We start from the raw sequence: 10,000 nt of genomic DNA, 5'->3' as shown, positions 1-10,000 counted from the left end.
GCACCTAAAAATCTAAAATTTCTTGCACCAAAAATCTAAAAATACTTCTACCCAAATATCTAAGAATCCTTGTACTAAAAATATCAAAATCCCTGTACCCACAAATCTCCAAATCCTTCCACCTAAAAATCTAAAAATCATTTCACCAAAATCTAAATAGGCTTGCACCCAAACACCTAAAAAATCCTTTGCATACAAAATGCTAAAAAAAACCCTCTACCAAAATATCTAAAAATCCTTGCACTAAAAATCTTCAAATCCTTGTACTCAAACATCTAAAAATCCTTGCACTCCAATACCTAAAAAACCTTGCACCATAAAATCTAAAAAATACCTTGCACCCAAACATCTCCAAATCCCTGCACCCAGAAATCTTCAAATCCTTGCACTCAAACATCTAAAAAAACCCTTGGACTAAAATCTCTAAAAAAAAACTTGCACCCAAACATCTTCAAATCCCTGAACCCAAAAATCAAATCCTTACACCCAAACGTCTTTGAATCCCTACACCCAAACATCTTCAAATCCCTGCACCTAAACATCTTCAAATCCCTGCACCCAAAACATCTTCAAATCCCTGCACCCAAACATCTTCACATCCCTGCACTTAAACATCTTCAAATCCCTTCACCCAAGAATCAAATCCTTGCACCCAAACATCTTCAGATCCCTGCACCTAAACATCATCAAATCCCTGCACCTAAACATCTTCAAATCTCTGCACCCAAACATCTTCAAATCCCTGCACCCAAACATCTTCAAATCTCTGCACCCAAACATCTTCAAATCCCTGCACCTAAACATTTTCAAATCTCTGCACCCAAACATCTTCAAATCCTGCACCTAAACATCTTCAAATCCCTGCACCCAAACATCTTCAAATCCCTGCACCCAAACATCTAAAAAATTTTACATACAAAAATCTATGCTACAAACTGAAAAAAAAACGTTGCACCCAAATATCTAAAAATCCGTGAACCCAAGAATATAAACATCCTTGCACCCAAAAATCTCTAAATCCTTGTCCCCCAAAATTTAATAATCCCTGCACTCAAAATTCATAAAATCCTTGTACTAAACAATCTTAATATCCTTGAACCAGAAAATCTAAAAATGCTTGCAACCAAAAATCTAAGAATTTCTGCATCTAAAAGTGTTAAAATCATTACACTCATATATTTGAGAATTTTTTGCACCTAAAAGTGTTAAAATTCTTACACTCAAAAATTTTGAAATCCTTGCATCAGAATATCTAAAAAGCCTTGCTTCCAAATATTTCTAAATCGTGCACTCGTAAATCTCAAATCCCTTGCACCCCAAAATCTAAAAATCTCTGCTTCCAAAAATCTAGAAATCCTTGTATCCAAAAATCTCAAAATTTTTGCACACAAAAATCTCGAAATCCTTGTATCCAAAAACCTCAAAATACTTGCACCCAAAAATCTCGAAATCCTTGTATCAAAAAATCTCAAAATTCTTGCACCCAAAAATCTCGAAATCCTTGTATCCAAAAATCTCAAAATACTTGCACCCAAAAATCTCGAAATCCTTGTATCCAAAAATCTCAAAATACTTGCACCCAAAAATCTCGAAATCCTTGTATCCAAAAATCTCAAAATTCTTGCACCAAAAAATACCGAAAGTCTTACACCATATACTTAAAATGCATTCTAAAACAAACTGTGATAACAAGCACCCTCCATTCTACCCAACATTTAGGGTGTGTATTTCCCGGTGGTCGATCCAACGCAGGCAAAGGCCATCCACAATTTGTATTAGTTTCATTAATATTGGATACATGTTATGCTCCACTAACAGAAAAAGTCCAGGATTCTATTTTTTCACTTCAATCGGTTACTTGGCAGAAATTGAAATATCTCATGATTGATTTTGCAACTTGCACTGTTAGGCAATACGCATATAGTCCTAAAAAAGAGAGAGAGAGAGAGAGAGAGAGAGAGAGAGAGAGAGAGAAGAAGGTAACACATCTTAAGCTGTTTGAAAACGACGTAAAAAGCAACCAGTACTCTCAGAGAGATACATTTCAAAGGAAGATAAATATAATGAGAAAGGGAAATCTTGAAGGACAAATTAGAGTGAGAGAGAGAGAGAGAGAGAGAGAGAGAGAGAGAGAGAGTATATATAACAACCAGCATTTTCAGGGAAATACATTTCAAGAGCAGACGAATGGTATGACAAAGTGAAATCTTGAAGGACAAATTAGAGGAGAGAGAGAGAGAGAGAGAGAGAGAGAGAGAGAGAGAGAGATGTCAAGGATCATGTATCTTTCCTCTAAAGAATTGCTCGGCAAGAGAGAGAGAGAGAGAGAGAGAGAGATGTCAAGGATCATGTATCCTTCCTCTAAAGAATTACATGGTAAGAGAGAGAGAGAGAGAGAGAGAGAGAGAGAGAGAGAGAGAGAGATGTCAAGGTTCATGTATCTTTCCTGTAAAGGATTACTTGGTAAAAGAGAGAGAGAGAGAGAGAGAGAGAGAGAGAGAGAGAAAGAGTAGAGTCTTGAAAGACGAATAAGGCTGGGGCAGGCTAAGCAAGGCAGGGGGGTATCCTACTAAATTCTAAAGGCCTGGCAACAGAGGAACGCAGCTTTATTGCAGTGCTGAGGTATTTGCCTTTCATTAAAGCACTATTTACTATGCGGGGAGAGAAGCCTATTTGCTCGTGTTGTAGTTTCCTCTAATGAATAATCATTGACAGTGTTATTGTTTAGACTTGCTCTACCAGTTTTGACACTACTGTTATTACCATTATTATTGTTATTAAAATTATTATAATCAGCTTTGACACTAATACTATCACCATTATTATTGTTATTAAGATTATTATTACTAGCTTTGACACTACTGCCATAAACATTATTTGTAAGATTATCATTACCAGCTTGGACACTTTTGCTCTCACCATTGTTATTGTTATTAAGATTATCATTAATAGCTTTGACACTATTGTTATTACCATTAATATTGTTATTAATATTGTTATTACCAGCTTTGACACTACTAGTATTAGCATTATTATTGTTATTAAGATTATAATTACTAGCTTTGACACTACTGTTAATACCATTATTTTTAAGATTATCTTTACCAGCTTTGACACTGCTGCTCTCACCATTATTATTGTTATTAAGAATTTCATTGCTGGCTTTGACACTACTGCTATTACTACTACTGTTATTGCCATAATCATTGTTATTAATATTATCATTAATAGCTTTAACACTACTGCTATTACCACTACTGTTATTGCCATAATCATTGTTATTAAGAGTATCATTGCTGGCTTTGACACTACTGCTATTACCACTACTGTTATTACCATTATCATTGTTATTAAGATTATCATTGATAGCTTTGACACTACTGTTATTACCATTATTATTGTTATTAATATTAACATTACCAGCTTTGACATTACTGCTATTAACATTATTATTGTTATGATTATAATTACCAGCTTTGACACTATTGTTATTACCATTATTATTAAGATTAACTTTACCAGCTTTGACACTACCGATATTACCATTATCATTGTTATTAAGATTAGCATTACCAGATTTGTCACTACTGTTATCACCATTATTATTTCCATTAATATTATCATTACTATCTTTGACACTACTGCTATAAACTTTATTAGAAAGATTATCATTACCAGTTTTGAAACTACTGTTATTACCATTATTATCAAGGTTATCATTACCAGCTTTGACACTACTGCTATAAACATTATTAGTAAGATTATCTTTACCAGCTTTGACACTACTGCTACAAACATTATATGTAGGATTATCATTACCAGCTTTGACACTACAGCTATAAACATTATTAGTAAGAATGCCTTTACCAGTTTTGACACTAATGCCTTTACCAGTTTTGACACTAATGCTATTACCATTATTATCATTAATAAGATTATCATTACCAGCTGTGACCCTACTCTTATCATCATTATTATTGTTAATAATGTCATTATTACCAGCTTTGACACTACTGCTATCACCATTATCACTGTTATTATGATTATCATTATTGGCTTTGACGCTACTGCTATTACCACTACTGTTATTGCCATTATCACTGTTATTAAGATTATCATTAGCAGCACTGAAACTACTGTTATTACCATTATTATTGTTATCAAAATTATAACTACTATCATTAACACACGATCATGTACAGCACAATAAATACATAAGGTCAGCGCATGAAAATCTTACCAGTTTTCGTCCTTGTGTGTCGTATGCTTCGATGATAAAGCTTTGTGGCAGACCTCCATCGAATCCTTCTTCACATTTTACCTGGACGGAGACTTTGGTCTCGTTTAGCACCAAACAATTCTTCACTTTATCCGGAGGACCTGGAAAGGAAGAGGCAGAGAATTAATAGGGTTTAGATTAGAAGAAAAGACATAGATGCTTTAAAAGGGAAAGAGGAAAAATAACTCATTCCTTATATATATATTTATAACACTAAAACTTTTGATTTTAATCAATGTAAAGATCAACCCCAATGGCATTTAATATCAGATTCTACATGCTTGCATGGTTCCGGCTACGATGCATAGTTTCGCATCCTTGCCCAGCCAGAAGCTTTTATTATAATTGGATTCCAGTGGATGTACTACCCCAAAGATAGAATTTGATATTTAAAATCATTATAGTTGATATATATATATATATATATATATAGATAATAGTAAATAAGGTTAAGTCCTAACTAGTTTCGTCTTACTTCTTCAGTCCTCTGAAGAAGTAAGGCGAAACTAGTCAGGCCTTAACCTTAGATATTATATCTCATTTTCTTTGTGGATCTTTTGCATCTGAGTATCACGTTTCCATGTGACTTTTACAAATATATATATATATATATATATAAGATAGTGTACACTCAAAGATTTCTTACCTGCAGGGAATATTCTGAACACACAGGGATCGTGTTGTTTTCCAACATCATTTTTGGCCCGGCAGAGCAGGAACCCGTAGTCCATCTGGGTTATCGGAGTGTAGGTTAACTGAAGGAAGGAAAAGAACGGTATAATTGGATTTCTTCCTTTAGAAGCGAGTCTATATTTTTACTGAAACTTGTTCCTTTTTTTTTAAGGAAAGGTTCTGTAAATATATTCGCTAAAAAATGGTGTTGAGATGAATATCTATAGGTTTTATGTATATAAATATATCGTCAGTACATATAGAAATGATATCTATTTCAACTTCTTCTTTTTTTAGGAAAGTTTCTTTAAATATATTCTCTAAAAATATTGTTTTGAGATGAATAATTATGGATTTTTATGTATATAAATATATCCTCAGTACATATAGAAATTATATTCCTTTCAACTTCTTTTTTTAGGAAATTTTTTGTAAATATATTCTCTAAAAAAATTGTATTGAGATAAATATTTATGGTTTTCTATGTATATAAATATATCCTCAGTATATATAGTGATGATATTTATTTCAACTTCTATTTTCAGGAAAATTTCTGTAAATATATTCTCTAAAAAATTGTATTGAGATGAAAATTTATGGGTTTTTATGCATATAAATATATCCTCAGTATATATAGTAATGCTATTTATTTCAACTTTATTTTGTTTTCTCTGATTCGTTTGTGAATTCTAAATTCCAGAGTCTAAACGTATTTTGATCACCCCGTAGCTAAAAAGAACTCGAAAACTTTTATTCAGGGTATAAAAAAGGATGCTGTGAAAGTTTGTAAATTTTCAGGATTTTGTTTTATCTATAGTGAATTACATAAGCAATATCTATTTTCATTTAAAAATAGATTAGGTAGAAATTTTGTTTAAAGAAAATCATAATAAACAGTATAATTTGCCCGTGTGTATCCTCAAGCAAGAGAACTCTTACAGAATTCACAGAATTATTATTATTATTATTATTATTATTATTATTATTATTATTAATTGCTAACCTACAACCCTAGTTGTAAAAGTAGAATGTTATAAGCCCAGGGGCTCCACCAGGGAAAATAGCCCAGTGAGGAAAGTAAACATGGAAAAAAATAAAATATTCTAAGAACAGTAACATTAAAATAAACATTTCCCATATAAGCTATAAAAAACTAACAAAACAAGAGGAAGAGAAATAAGATAGAACAGCGTGCACTAGTGTACCCTCAAGCGAGAGAACTCCAACTACATTTGACTCTTACCACGCTCTGCGTATGATTATTAGTAATGTGCGACTCGGCTATCTCGGTGATGTCCGCCGAATTATTGAACACCCAGCTGAAGGAGACGTGCGAAGGATGGGCCTCGACTTGGCACGAGACGTGTACCATCTCCTGGGTTGCGATGCCGTACACCCAGCGCTGCCCAGATTTGCATTGTGGGGAGACTGTGGAAAGGAAAGCGTTGGAGTTATGGTTATGTTGCGTAGCATTTGTAAGATTGTGGATGAGAATCATTTGGTGAAGGTTAGTGTTATTATTTTACGTAGGTAGTAGTGAATTATAAACATGGGAAGTTATATATATATATATATATGTGTGTGTATATATATATATATATATATATACATACATACATTCATACGTACATACATATACCAAGGCACTTCCCCCAATTTTGGGGAGTAGCCGACATCAAACAAATGAAACAATATATATATATATATATATATATATACATATATATATATATATATATATATATTTATATATATATATTTATATATCTTACCCGTTTCATGCTAAATTGAAAAGAATTTTCCGAGCTAAGCATATAATTTACAATACCCCTTCCCTAAAAATGCTCTCCAGTAGCTTCGATATCAAAACCTCTTTTTCTTAGGGAAATCTATTCCGCTCTGCTTTATGACTTGGCCCTGTGCCAGGACGCCCTTAGGATCTGCCTGCTGGAGGGGGAAAGGGGGAGAAGGAGTCAAAGGATACGATGGGCATACTGTGTTTGGGGGTAGGGTGAGCAATGGTAGTATGGGAGGGCTTATGGTAGGGCTTTATTATGGTATAGTGACTGGGTGATTTCATACTATGGATGGGGGAATAAGTGTTCACTTTTTTTTTTATTGGGAATTTTGGATAATATGCGTTTGGCCATCATTGTTTCATTTTTATTTATTCCATATAATTGCATCTATATAATAAGCATATGTATACATGTATATATATATATATATATATATACATACATACACACAAATACACACACACACACACACACACATATATATATATATATATACAAGTGTATATGTATATATATATATATATATGATATATATATATATATAAATATGTATATATATATATATATATACATATATATGTATATATATATACACACACACATATATATATATATATGTATATACATATGTATATTTATATCTATATATATACCTATATATATATATATATATACATATATATATATATATATATATAAATATATATATATATATATGCATGTATATTTATATATGTATATATACATATATATGTATGTATATATATATATATATATACATATATATATAAATATAATGTATATATATACACAACTATATATATATAAATATATATATATATATATAATATATATAAAAATATAATATATATATACACATCTATATATATATATATATCATTCTTGTATGTACTTTAAATAAGGAATTAAGTTCTATATGATCACTCTTTAATTACTCAATAGAGCTCTTGATATGCAATTGGTGTTTTCCCCTTTTTATCTGCCATACAAGAATTAAGAAAAAAAGTATACTGTTGAGGTCGCAATTCTGAAAACAAATGAAACAATTAGAATAATACAAATAAAAAATATAATAATATTCGAAATATTTGTTGAATAGTAACACAATTTGTCTAAAAAATATCAAGGTGAGATTTAATTGATAGGAATATCTCAGTATGAGTAATATTGAAAAAATACGTTTTGCATGTATTTACCACTGGATCAGTCAAAAAACTATTATTATTATTATTATTATTATTATTATTATTATTATTATTATTATTATTATTATTATTATTATTATTACCCAAGCTATAACCCTAGTTTTTAGATCAGGTTACTATAACCTTAGGGGCTACAGCAGGGAAAATTAGCCTAGGGGGGAAAGGAAATAAGGAGATAAATAAACTTCAAGAGAAATAATGAACATCTAAAAAAAATTAAGAACACTAATAACATTGAAGTTATATTCCAATCTATAAACAATAAATCCTGATAGAAAAAAAAAACAAGACAGCAAGAGATTTAATGGACAGATAGAATAGAAACTTTGTAGGGAAGTAACAACATTAAACCAATTCTTTCATATATAAACTATAAAATCTTCCAAAATGGGGAAAAGAAATAAGAGAACATATTACTAATTGGCAATTAAAATAAATAATTTCAAGAAGGGTAACATTAAAAAAAAAATCTTTCATATCTAAACAATAACAATTTCAAAAACAAGAGGAAGAGAAATAATACAGCATATCCAAGAGATCTAATGGACAATTAGAAGAGTAACAATATTAAAGCAATTCTTTCATATATAAGTAATACAAACTTCAATAGAAAAACAAACCAGAGGAAGAGAAATAAGACAAACTATTCAAGAGAGTTGATGGACAATGAATGATTTCAAGAAGGGTAACATTTAAAAAAAGGCTTTCATATATAAATAAGAAAAACTTCCAAAGAAAAACAAGCAAGAGGAAGAGAAATAAGACAGCTCATTCAAGAGAAATAATGGACAATTAAGATAAATAATTTCAAGAGGAGTAACATTAAAGGAATCCTTTCATATATAAACAATAAACACTTCCCCCCAAAAAAAGCAAGAGGAAGAGAAATAAGACTGGATTTTTACGAGAGTTAATGGACAGTTAAAATAAATGATTTCAAGAAGAGTAACAACATTAAAGGAATTCTTTCATATATAAACAATAAACACTTCCCCCCCCCCCCCCAAAAAAAAAGCAACAGGAGGAGAAATAAGACAGCTCATTCAAGAGAATTAATGGACGATTAAGATAAATAATTTAAAGAGGAGTAACAACATTAAAGGAATTCTTTCATATATAAACAATAAACACTTCCCCCCCAAAAAAGCAAGAGGAAGAGAAATAAGACAGCATGTCTAAGAGAGTTAATGGAGACTTAGAATAAATAATTTCAAGAAGTGTAACATTAAAGGAATTCTTTCATATATAAATGAAAACTTCCAAAAACGGGTAAGAGAAATAAGACAGCATAGTGTGCCAGAATGTACCCTCAAGCAAATTTCTCCTGACAACGTTTGCGTCTGATTTACAACCCCGACCTTGATTCCCAGCAGACAGAGCAATGCACATCATGTCGGAGCAGAAAAGATTTCCTTAAGCCAGGGCGTTCTCTCAAGCACTACCTGAGTGAGATAAGTTATTGTTGGCGGAGGCAATGGCCGGAAGCGGACCTTTGGTGAAACGGATCCGGCGTGGAAAGATTGCTAAATTGAATTTCTGGTCTCGAGCTTTTCCATTATGGCCTCTGTAAAGTGTGATGGAGGGAAATAGGCCCCCTCCCCCAAACCACCACCCACCCCTCCTTCCTACCCCAGGGGAGTACTGCCCCAACCCCCTTTCCCATTTGGCAAACCTTTTACATTCCCACAGCTTTTGCTTCAACACTTCGTTGGCATGGGAGGTGTCAAGCAGTTGAAAGTGGTTTGTTTTTATATATATTTTTTAAGTCATTAAGGGTAATGATTCATTGCCTTTTATATCTTCATCCCAAAAGTTAGCTGGGATCCTTTTTATCCATTTTTAGTTCTTGTTTTCCTTGTTCAACATATTCCCCAAAAAAATTTTATGAAATGGTGGAAATTGGATCACGGAAAGGGAGGGAGATTTTATCCTGGAAGAGATTTGGACTTTAGTCGCTAATTTTTTTGTGCTCTGAGGGAATGTAATTTAATTTCAAGGTAAAGAGATTTCAAAAACTATTCATT

At 31.9% G+C, this 10,000-nt stretch overlaps 1 pseudogene; it reads right to left on the bottom strand.

Annotated features, from left to right (window-relative positions):
• Nucleotides 1-10,000, bottom strand: part of LOC137620060 (nephrin-like) — a 42,321-nt pseudogene that overhangs the window by 12,125 nt on the left and 20,196 nt on the right.

Source organism: Palaemon carinicauda, chromosome 26 (genome assembly GCF_036898095.1).
Source record: "Palaemon carinicauda isolate YSFRI2023 chromosome 26, ASM3689809v2, whole genome shotgun sequence".
NCBI classification, from domain to species: Eukaryota; Metazoa; Arthropoda; class Malacostraca; order Decapoda; family Palaemonidae; genus Palaemon; species Palaemon carinicauda.
Note: the sequence above shows the minus strand (reverse complement) of the source record. Positions and strands in the feature narration are given on the sequence as shown.